This window comes from Lonchura striata, chromosome 3, assembly GCF_046129695.1.
Source record: "Lonchura striata isolate bLonStr1 chromosome 3, bLonStr1.mat, whole genome shotgun sequence".
NCBI lineage: Eukaryota > Metazoa > Chordata > Aves > Passeriformes > Estrildidae > Lonchura > Lonchura striata.
In genome coordinates, this window is record NC_134605.1 from 56,165,197 (window position 1) to 56,177,850 (window position 12,654).

Below are 12,654 nucleotides of genomic sequence, written 5' to 3' on the forward strand. Positions count from 1 at the left end.
TCACTGTTGGTAGGAATTTCTGAATATGCAGAACAGAATATATTGTATATCTTGACCTCACCACTGTCTCTTGTTTTGTGTGACATTTTCACAAAACGGAGATCTTCATGAAATTGCTATGAGGCAGATACATGTTTAGGAAACCATGTTTAGTAGTTATTAATTGTTCTTTGTTTTCTAGCATTACGTATTGAGCAGTGTTCTGCAGAGATCAGTCTTGTGCCCGGTTCTTATCAATGTTCTCATTAGTGACTTGAGTCATTGAGTAGGTAGTCAATGATTAAATAGTGTAGTGTGCTTATTAAATTTCCAATGACATCAAGCTGTGAGGGTCTGTAAACATATATGAGGACAGACTTAAAAAGATCTTGAAAAATTAGGAAAATCATTTAAATAAACTGGATGCAATTCAGTAACAAGAAATGCAGAACACTAAGTTTAAATTATCAAAAATTTCAAGTCATAATACATGAAACAGTAATTTTGCAGATTAGTATCTGAGGCAAACTGAGTTGACTTTTTCCTTAGCACTAGATATCAAATGTTCCAGACATCTATGTCTGATGTATTTATTTTATTATTCCTTTAGACATTGGGAAGAAATACCTTTTCATGGAACCTTAATTGCTCCAAAAATCTTTTTAAGATTCCTTAGAAATGTATATATGTCTCCAAAATTTTCAAAGAAGACCAGGACAGAAGCTGAGATAATGTCCATGTTGCAGAAAGACAAAAACACATCAAGTGTTAGAAACAGATAATTTTCTCTTAAACCAAATGATAAAAATACTCTTTTTTTGAAGCAATTATAAAGGATTCAAAGTGAGTTAAAACCAGGAAGTCCTATATGTAGGTTTACCAAACATAATGAAGGAGCACCACTGGTTCCTATAATTCATTAACCAGCTCCTCTTCACCTACTCTCTGCCAAAATCATACCACCAAAATCTCACTATTCAAGAAAAAAGTATTTGAAGAGCATATGTTCAAAACATTGAGTCAACAAGTCAAACAATGCAATGTTGGTACCACTCATCTGAAGTCTGGCCCAATGCACCAAAGCACTTCATGCTTCTCCATCTAGATCTTATGTCTGGCTGCTAGAAATCACTGTGATTTCTCAGGTCCCTTGAGTCATGCAAGTGTCCATCCTGGCTACTGGCTTTGACAAAAATTTCTTGAAAGGCCTATCCAAATCCTGCCAATAAGCAGCAAGAGCCCAGCTGCTTGGACAGATACAGCCCAGGTTTTATTTAAAATTGTTTCAGTTCTTGTTCTGATCCATAGAATTATTTCAATTACCTTCCACCAAGACCTAATGAACAAGAACTGGTGATAGCTGTATGCTAATGACTTTTTGCATGTTATTCACAAACAATAACCAGGTGTTCAACAATCTTCTGAAAGATATGGATGACCTTCCTGTCCAGTGTTAGGATTTTGGAGTCACTTACATTGGCCTATGGACTATGGATTTGTAAACTGACAAACCTAAAATTTAAAACCTGGGAATAACTGATAAAGCACTGAGAGTCTCTGCTACCCGTTACATGCAACCAGGCTGATTTCAGTTGACTAAAAATGCCTTTCTGCTTTGTGGGCAGAATGTGACAGCCACTTCTGGCTCCCAGCAGGCAGATTTTTTTTTTTTTAACACAATGTCAAAGAAATTTTTTTGAACTTAGAGAAATCTTTATATAGAGTCCTAGGATTGAGTATTGTGTAGTACACAGAAGTCCCAGTGACAGTTTATTTCTCACAAAAGTTTCAGTTTCCACTCTTTCATCCAGAATAAAATTGGGAATGTGCTACAGCTACAACTGAAATTCTCACATCTTCCATGTTTCTTTCCACAATATCAGAGGAGTTAGACAGATAGAACCTGTCAGCAGGAGTTTGCATATACTATTTAGTCCCAGCAATAAATTGTTTTAAAAAGAAAATGCAGACTCAACCAAAATGAACAATGAAAGCAGCAAAACTCACAGGATTTCTTTCTTTAATCTGTTAGTATTTCTCTTGTGAGGATTTGAGCTGCACTAAGCAGTCATATGGACCATATAAGTCAAGTCTGATACCTGCTGTCACTGTCTGCGTCAATCAAGGGACAGTGTTATTTCCATCAGATTTATTAGAGTTGTGTGTCCCTGGACACTGGCTCTGAGAGCTGAACAGCCAGCAGCCTAAACCAGGAAAAGTTCAGTGACATTTGGATGAGAATGATTCAGTGCCTGTTTCTTTATTGAGGAAGGGGATAGGAACAAATAGGTTTACGCATGCAAGGAGCTCTGTGCTCAAGGTCTGTAAACAATGAGAGTCACTATTTCATAAGTGTTCTGTGACACTTTTGTTATGAAGTGGAGAGCACAAGGATGTCCATAAATCAATAGATATAGATGAGGGGTAAATGTGTTGTGGCCAGCAATAAGCAGAAAGGCAAGCACCTTGTGCCCTGTTACAGCCAAAGCAGGTCTCAGCCTGCCACTGTAAGACTGATTCCTTCCTTTTGACTTCTCTCTTCCTCATGTCCTAACAACTCCTGGGATCTGGTCCCTGTCACCTTGAATGTCTTTTTTACACTCTCCAGCTGCAGTTCTCATGCCTGCTGTGCACCCTCAGCCCACAACTAAGTACTGCTATTGCCCTTCTACTCAGACTTTTCTTGATGGACTTGTTTTCCTCCCTAGAGTGAATTTTCACCTGCTAACTTTCATTCTTTCACAGTTTCTTGAAAACAGTTTGTTAAAGCTTTAGAGCATGATAAAGTTGTGGAAACATGGATTTTGCTGACCTCAGTAAGGATTGCTGTGAGAGTTTTGGCAAATGATCTTTGTAAATTATAAAAACCCTTTGAAAATATGTATAAAAACTTCCAGTGGAATACATCTTGACAGATGTCTTTTCAGCTCAAAGAATATTTTTTGTTTTGATAACGTCAAGCTGTTCTATTCTAAGTTTGACTTTTTATGCCCACAAGCCCAAATAAAAATCAGAATTTCTTTCTGGAAGGGAGAAAGTATTTTATAGAAGGAGTTCAATGCCAAAAAGTGGATTGGCATGAACACCTGGGCAGCCAACTTGGTGATCAAATTTGACGTCACAGAAACTAAAGAAAACACAACATTAGTCAAAGAGCATAAGAAATAACCATAGAGGTGAATAAATCTTCACTGTCACTGCCTCAAAATGGGAATTTACTGCATTGTTATCTGAGGAAAGCTGTCTAGACCTTGGAAATTCTTATTCTTATGGAGATTCTCAGAATGGGACATAAGCAAGCTCTTAATCTGCCCAGGTTATATCCTGACAGGCTAAAATGATATAAACTCAGCAATAGTCTGCTTTGCTATGTACTTTCCTCTTTGGAATTATTTGCATTTGTGTATGAAGAACAGTGTCTGTAGAGTTCTTTTATAGCTGTCCTTTGCAGTGAAAAACATATTTAAAAACTTCCTTTGTGTCTGACTGTTATCGAATGACATCCAATCTGAGAAGCCTAACTGCCCAATTTCTATGTGCAACCTTTATTTTCTCATTGTTCTAGGGTGAATTTATGTTTGTGTCAGCAGTCAAGAGGTTCCATTGTTTAACATTATTAATTTTTCTCTATTTGTGAGTATTTTGCTTGTTAAATAAACAGTTTTTTCCTCTTCTCTCAAAGGAGGTTTATGTCTCCCAAACTGGTGTGGGGAGGAGCCAGTTGAATTTCCTTTCTAGAGGGACCCCATTCAGAGGTTTCCTCCTAGATTTGCCCTAAACCAGGACACTCATGCATCTTCAGCCTTATACTTCCATGTCTTTGTGGAACATTATTTCATGCAACCTTAGATCTCAGTATTATAAGTAAAATGTACTCTGATTCTTCAGTGAGGATCCTCTCCCTCATCACAGTCATTTATTCTAGCATAACATTCTCTAGTGTTTTGCACAGATGCAGCATAAATATGCCCTCAGAAAAGAACCATTACAGCTCCGGCCCTTGATCTCAGATCCTCATTATGCAGTCCACCCTTTAATTCACTTGAGGACTTTCGTGATGTCAATTTGCATAATACTTCATTTTGTTAGCTCAATACACAGTGTATTTCCTATCATGAAACAGAGGCATATACAGGAAGCAAGCTTTTCTGTGTAAAGAACCTTATTTAAATAAGAATATGAACTTGCAAACAAAAGGCTAAGTTAAAATTAGGTCTGTTTCTCTGTGGGTGCAAGTGTCTTGCTGATTAGTGTATACAATCTCACTTTTGTTGGAATTTGGATAACTAATAAAATGAGAATATTTTAAGAGTCCAACACTTAAAACACACACTCCAGACTTTGGAAAATCACCCTCCACATCAAAATATGTTTTTTCAAGGGTCCTAAAATATTGCTCTTTGAAAAAGGAACAAATATTTATTCCATAGTTAGAAGCCTTAATAGATGGTTATTAATTGATGGAGTAAAACCACCCAGCTTCTTATGAACAAATATTTATTCCAAAGTTAGAAGCCTTAATGGATGGTTCTTCATTGATGGAATAAAACCACCCTGCTTCTTATAAACCTGAAAGAGTTCTTCCATGACATAGTCTTTCATAAAATATGACAAAGCTGAGGATAAGATACAGACTTCTTATCTTTGTTAATCTAATTGTTAAACTATTACATTAAGAAATAGCCTATTTTTTATCAGCAGAGTTTTCAGAATGACCCTAAATATATAACATTGATAGACTGCATGACCATACTGTATTTACAGTGTTCACATTGTCAGTATGATGGTTGATAGATTGTTTATACTTTCAGTCTTAATATGAAAACATATGTTGTACTCATATTGGAAAAAAGAAATACTGAGATATATTTGCATCTCTTGTAAGGGACATAATGAAAGCTAATGGTTTATTATATATTTTATATGTCCTAACATAGCTTAATTATAGAAGGCATGCTATAATTTTTTCCTAAAATGGGTCTCCTTCCTTGAGACTTGTGGCTGTTGGCAACTGACTGGCAATAACTTTACACTGATATTACATAAAATCAGCCGCTATCATAAGTGATAGTTCAGCATACTAAGTGCTTGTTTGAACTTCTAGTTCTGATTTCTCAGTACCTTAATTTTACATAGCAATGTGTGGTGTATTCTGGTATACACTGACAAACTTGCCCACCTTTGTGAATTGGGACTGAGGAGCTGCCACCCTCCATCCCTGAGCTGCTCCCTCCTTCTTGATATACTTTTTAAGAAATATCTCTGAGTTCAGTTGTAACATGGACACATTTTTCAATATAAAGATGTATTTAGACATGGACTAGCTATTTCATTGAAAAAAAATCCATTAGAAACAGTGAATAGCCACATTTTCATGTTAGGCTTTCTTTGCTCACAGTGGATTACGAAACAAAGAGGTCTGAGATATATCAAAACTTAGCATTGGATTAAATGTTGTTACAGGAAACAATAAACTCAGTTTTCTCTCAACTTGTCATTTTCTCTTTTGTCTTCGTCCTATTTTTTCCCTACCTCATTCACTTAGCAGCCCTTGTATACTTGTCTCTTTCCGCTGCGAATTACGTCAGACAGCGCGCTGGTGCTCACTGAGATGCTGGGCAGAGGTCTCCGAGGGAATGCTGCTCCCACCTCCAGAGCAAAAGAAGCTCTGCATCACAATGCTGCTGTACCCCAAGACAGAGGAAAAACCCCAAGCATTTTATAATAGCCATAAACAGACTATATGAATGATTTTTCAGGCCTCTCTCCTATTAGCTTGTGGGTCAGATGTGGAGTAGCTTTTTCTTTGTTTTATTCTGCACACAGTGTAGTGGCTCTGTAGACAGCAAACATTTTCTTTGAAAAGATTTTAAGCAGTGCAGTCAGAAGCTTGTCATCTATCTTTAATAGTACAAGGATATGACATTAATCAATTTCCAGTAAATCTCTGTTTCATGTCTGAGCATGCAGGTTTTATTCTTCCTGGTAGTTCTAATTGCCCTGCTAAATGCAGCAAATCTGTACCTCTGGGAGCAGTAACACTCCAACACTCTTTCCACAGCTCTGAAATCAGTCAGTGGTTGAACATACTAACTTTAGATGGCCAGATACTCATTTCCTCAGTGTTTTTAGCCTTCCTTCTTAAGGAAATCAAGTATATGTGAAACCATTGTTTCGCTGGCATTCAGCCCAGCTCTTTCCCTAGTAACTTCTAAATATATTTTTGGGCATTTTCAGCTATACTTGACAGTGCTTAGGTAACTCAAAGCTATTTAATTCCTTTGACTTTCGTGAAAGTAGATGGATGTAAATCAGTTTTATCCCTTCAGTCTGATTTCCTAGCTACAAAAACAGAGAGACCCTAAAGCCAGACAGTAACTCATATAAGACAATCAGTCAATCTCCACCACAGCAAATTTTGCTGATGCCCTTGTGGCAGATCATGTATAGACAGAAAATTGAGGAGGCTGTGGGTGGTTTGAGAGAGCCGTACCTAGAAGTGGAAAAGTTTCAGTGATGGCTGCAGCTGAAAAAATTTAGAACACAGAGAAAATTGAATGTAGTTGTGAAAAAGCAAGACTAGGGCTTGAAAATGTAGAGAAATTCCAGGAACACTGTAGAGACTTACGGCTAATACACTTAATCCAGTGCAAGACATACAACACATAAGTATATTGGAGAAAGAAAGCATGGACCAGAGGAGACACCTACATCCCCATGTTGATTGCTTTATTGGTCCTGCAGCTTACAAAAATATAAATACCTGCTTTTGTTTACTGCAGTGTAAAAGATTTGAAACAACTCCAAAAAGGTACTTTGCAAAATTCAGTACAACTGATTTTTACCTTCAGCTATGGAAATTTCTGCCATTTTTTATAGATCAGAGTGTTTCCTAAGCTGAAAAATCAAATGCATTTTCTTTTGCTCTTGTATCATCCTGTAGTGAAGGTTGGATTGTTTTCTGTGCTCTGTCAGAAAATATAGCAAATTTAGCTCCTAGAGCTATATGAGCATATCTCTCCTAAATTAATCTGCATTCATGTTGCTTTCCTTCACTTCTGTTGGTATATTTACCTTTCAGATTGAAAATAAAGCACTCATTGAGTTCTGAACAGTGAAATGATCATTCTTATATTCCAGTTTTAAAACTTCTCTGTTCATTTGAAAACACAAGTAACATAATAAACGAAAATGCCAAGATATTCTTTTCCTCTTACTACTTGTTCCTTTTAATCTCTCTACTTTCTGTAGTTTTATTTAGGAGAGAGAGGGGTTTTCTTTATTTTGCATTACTGTCATAAACTTGATTGAGGACTCTGGAGACTTCATCAGAGACTTAAAATGCTAACTTAAGAGACTTCACAATTGTCCGGATTTAGTCACTGAAATGCCTCTTCTGAACTACATAGCTATGAATTTTGCTTTTGATTTACGATTGAAACAATATCCATTACTTTGGGGTTTCTTCAGTAACTCTTTCCCCAAACAGCACAAAGTAAAGATTTTATTTTTTTTTTAATTATATGCAACTTGTTATTTGGAGTTTTTTGATCCCAATTAATTCATTAAACTTGTTCATCTTTAAAATGAAAATATACTAAATTAATATTTAGTGGTTTTTTTTACTGTGTTTATCAATATTTATGCAAAATCATGATTTTTTTCCTTAATCCAAACTCTTCCCTAAACACATGATTTTAAAATTATTTTTATTCCTCCAGATGTATATCTTTTGATAGACTACATTAAGAAAAATCATCTTTTTTTTTAACTAATATCTATTTCAATTTTCTCTCTCAAACATAATTAAATGGAGAGCTAATGTTAGTCTATCCTTTGTCCTCTTATAAGTGGAACAACATAAATATATCAGTTTAGAATATTGTCACACATGCTGCAAATTTCATGACTTGTAAGGAGAGATAAAAAGCAATCACTTTTCACAAGCTTAATTTCCAAGTTGTTCTAAGTTGTCTCCCATTTTCCTGCTTGCTACCAATGGCTGCAATTTGGTGACCTAGTGTTATTCAGGTTACATGTATAAGAAAGCTTTCTGTACTGTGAGCAATCAGTTCAAATCCAGCACTAGAAAGAAGAGTGGGAAATCCAAAATCTACCCTGCTCCTCTTCTAGGGCTGTGCAAAGCGACAGCGCATCATTGAGGAGCCATCATTCTTGGAGTCCAAAAAGGAAAAAGGTATTTAAATAGTCTCATATAGTTTATTCTTTAGGCTCTCTCTCAAGGAAGGTGGGTCTTTGTGTAATTGTTGCTATCATCTTGAGTTTGCTAGTGATTCCCTTTGTCCGTGTCAGTGTTTGAGGACTAGCTGCTCTCCGCAGGCAGGTGAGCCAGAAGCTGGACCAGCAGTGGCCAGGGGACTAGTTCTGAAGACCCCAAACACAAGGAGAAAATTTGGGAAAATAGGTCCTTTGACAGTCCTAAGGATGAGATCAGCAAGGTGATGAAATGGAGTCTATTCCAGGCAGGGTCTCCAGCCCTGGGAATGGTGCCAGAGAAAGGGCAGGAGACAAGGGCAGATCCAAGGGGTACCTCCACATGACCCCTCACTCGGGGTGTGAGGCCAAGGCTCATCCAGTAGGCAGGGCCAGAGGCAGGGTTGGAGACCTGACAGCTTTCAGCTGGGCTGAAATATTGAAATTTGCTGAAGAGTTTGTCTCATCAGCAAGGCCATTAATTGGAAACATGGGTGGGTGTTTATTCCCTGAGGGATACTCTCAGTAACCAGCTGCCAGCTGGCTTTGTGCTGCTGATTACCACCCTGGAGACCAGCTAACTCCAGCTAACTTTCCACCCACTTTGCAGTCTGTGTTTCAGCCCATATATCACCAATCTGGATATAGGAGCACAGTGGGCGAGTCCTGGATAAAGTCACAGAGAAGAGCTTTCCGTGCCACCTCCGCCGACACAGCCCTGTCAGTACAGAGGGCAAACTCTTTATGACAGAAACTGCCTCAAGATTGCAAAACAGCTTAATTATTTATTTGGTCTGACCATCCTTTCACTAGGAGCTGGATCAGGGCTTTGGCCAAGAAAACACTTGTCTTGTGTTACCTCTCCTGTAAACTTCTTTTTCTTGTAACATAGTGGTGTTTTTCCTTCATACCAGTCACCTGCCTTACAGAAAATACTTGTATTATACACTTAATATGCTGCATAAATAATATCAGGGTTGCCTTCTCCAGGTTTTTCAGGTCATCAGCTTTCAGTTATGGTCACTAATTTACTGAGGTTATTGTCTTGAATATTCTCTCCAAGAACCAGTAATAACATTCACTTACTTCTCTTTTTTGTCTAAAATGCAGGAAAACAATGTTATGACTATTTTCATACACAGTTCACTACTTATAAAAATATTACTTTTATTCTAGTTTTAGTTTCTTCTTCCCTGGTTAATTAACCTCAGGATATTATATGATTTCTACTTCCTCTTTTCATGACTGAAAATAATATCAAGGAAAAAAAGGCTGAGGAAGGAGCACTTTACTTGCATGAGAAAATGTCAGACCACAGTTTTGTGCAGGAAACCTTCTGTCTGAGGTTCTGCAAATCAAGTGATAACACTAATATCCATAAAACAGTCATGCTGCAAATGATGTACTCGTGACAGAATTCCAGGTTTGCACATTTCTAATTCAAATAACCACACTATAATACTGCAAGCTCATTAAGTGGTTCAAACAAGTTGACATACTACCCAGATTTTGCAACCGTTTAAAAATTTTTATGCTTGTGTCTCAAATGGACCAGTTTCAGTTCATTTCCCTTGCCTTCCCATCCCTTCCTTTCTCCAGATGGTTGATTTTGTTTATCTGCTACTGGATCCTTGTGATGTGTACATAACATGCAGTCTTGTGACATGTTCTAATGAAGTCTAAAGGGTGGAACAGCCATGACAGCTACCTCCTAGGATCACCCAAAGAACTAACATGAAGTTTTGAATCAGAAAAGGTCTCTTTTATCAATTATATTTTGATGTCCCAGCAGTCATATGAAACACAGAGAATCCCAAAAGACTCAAAACTGCAGAAACAGAGTGAAGAAAGCAATTTTGAGAATTTAATTGCCTAGATGATGGTAGAGGATGTTGCATTTTGAAAGAAGAAATGCTTTAAATATTTTTCTTATGTTACTTCTTTTTTCTGATTCTTTTATGTGGGTGAAGGTTAACTTTTTCTTTAATTCTTACCTGAATTAAAGCCAAACATTTTGACCCAAGGTCACAAAGGCCATCTACTCAGATGTCTTTTCAGCTTACCTTCAGTTTCAAGTGTTTTGGCCTGGAGGACAAAATATGAGTCTAATTAAGAAATTCTGTTTGGCAATTGTTTCTTTCATAGTTAGATTGGAAAATAAATTAAATTTATTACCTTTGTTATTTTCTCATTTACTTCAGCAGTGCCTCAATCACTCTTCTAAGCTTAGGTCCAATCACTTTTCAAGCCTTATCTGAGCAACTAATATTGATATTTTTGGTAATCATTTAGATATTCTACATACTACTAAAATCCAAATCTAATTTTAATAGTACTTCCATGAAGGTGACAAAGAGTTAACATGAAATAAGATTAAATTAATATTATTTGCTCTTTAATAGTCAGTAAAATGTAAATCTGAATCTGAGATTGTTCCAGCTTTCTTTCCATAATATATATTTGCATTCATATAATAAACCTTGTTTAAATATCAGTTTCTAGTCACAGTTTTAAAGACTACGGAGCTAAAAACTTACAAGAAAGTAAATTATAAGCTTAGGGACCTGGGGATTTTGGTGCCATTTTAGCAGTCCCAGAGACTGAGAGTAGGTGGATTGAGTATGATTTCAACTTTATCTGATTATTAAAGAATTATTTGCTGGTACGGCAGATACTTTTTCTTCCTCTTTAGTAAACTAATGTTCTTTGAGGCGTTTCTAAATTCACCTTCAGCTAACAAAAATACATCCACTGTGTTGCGTCTTACTAAAACTTACACTAGACTCCCTGCTGTATCTAGTTCTATGAGTTAATAAAAAAGGGGGAAATCATAACATTTTAAGGTTAAATTAAAAAAAAAATAAAAACAAAGAAAGGTATTTTAGAATATCCAAAACAACCAAAATAAGCCATTTTTATTCAAAAAGCATTTTCACGAAGTGACATCTTACATCCAGAAAGAAAATTTTCCAACTGAAATAGCTCCAAATCAGGATTCAATGAGAAGTTTACATTCACTGTTAATAGCCTGAGCCCAATTTTTTTAAAATCGGCTTATTCTATTTGATTGTATAGGATAATACATTTACATTAAAGTGGTATTTGCATGCTTATGCTATTTTCATCTATGTATTTTATCATGTTTTTATTGCTTTTGTATAAAATCATGTAGTTAACCAATTAGTAATCCTTGCCAATATTATTGTGACTCACAACAACAATGTGAATCAGCAGCTCTGACTGTTTCTTGAAAGGGCATCCAGCCAGGCCAAAGACCTACATCCCTGGTTGTACAGATAAGTAAAACTTGAGTTGGATTAACCTTTGACTATTTCCCACAGATTGTTGTTTTCCCACAGATTGTTATTTTCCCCTCATCTTTCCTTTCTTTGCAGCTAGGAGAAATCTGTATCAAAATGTCACCTATGGAAAACTGTCACTACAAAATCACAAGCTGGTTTTCCAAATATTTTCTACATTTTGTTGTTTGACAACTGTCATGCTAAGTAAAACTTAGAGTTCTTTCAATCAATGTTTTTTCAACAGAGGGATATTCTAGATATTTCAGAAAAATAATCAACCCCCATATATTAAGTTTCATCATGTTATTTATTATTAGTGAGATACTGGTTTGAGCCCCAAAGCATGTTTTAATATTTCTTTCAGAATATATTTTTAGCAATAACATTAGTAATTCCGGAATTTTTACTCTATGTGTAAATGTGCAATTTCTTTCTACCTCTCACTATTATTTTTTTTTATTTCAGTGCTTCCTTGGGCAATAAGTCATGCAGACCAATTACTGGTATCTTGAGAATGTATTCACATTTATTGAATTTTGAATATGCTACCTGCTAATTTCATGGTGTAATTCTCTGGGGGTGTTTTTTCTTGCAGCTCAGGATGAACAGTAATTCCCAAGAGAAACTCTTTATAGCATGATGTATCTTCTAGTTTTGCACAAATAATTTAAGCTAATTAATATAGTCCTCAAGTACTACTTAAATTAAATTTGTTTGAACCTTTCCCTCTCCTTTTCAGTTTGCTGAACTGACTTGGAGACGAAAGTCAGACAAAAGTTGCAAAATATGTGGTAGGTTATTTTGTACAGACAGGCTGCTGCAAGATTTTCTAGTGCTGGAAAGATAAAAATCAGAGATTCTTAATAAAAAATCCCAAATCGATGGATCTCTGTTTAAAAACTAGGCTTGATCCAGACCATTGTAAGAGTAAACAAAGTATTTTTATTTCACTAAGTTTCAAAGAAACCAGAATGGACCCCTTGTGAAAGCTGCCCTTTATAATTTGCAGCAGCATGATCATAGGCAACCCCTGTTACTACTCACTTTCTCTTGACTTTGTTTTCACAACCAAAGATAGAGTCCTACATGCCCTTGCCAAATAGATCACTTAGAGATTAGATAATTTTGTGAACTAAAGACGCTTTTGTTCACCATTCTG

The 12,654-nt window shown here is 36.2% G+C and overlaps 1 long non-coding RNA gene across 1 annotated transcript in view; it reads left to right on the top strand.

The window, feature by feature from the left end:
* The window catches only part of LOC110476005 (uncharacterized), a 54,440-nt gene that overhangs the window by 20,396 nt on the left and 21,390 nt on the right, over positions 1–12,654 (top strand). Inside the window, exon 4 of the long non-coding RNA XR_013339603.1 lies at positions 11,961–11,998. This is a non-coding gene — a long non-coding RNA (uncharacterized LOC110476005). The remainder of the gene's footprint in view (positions 1–11,960; positions 11,999–12,654) is intronic.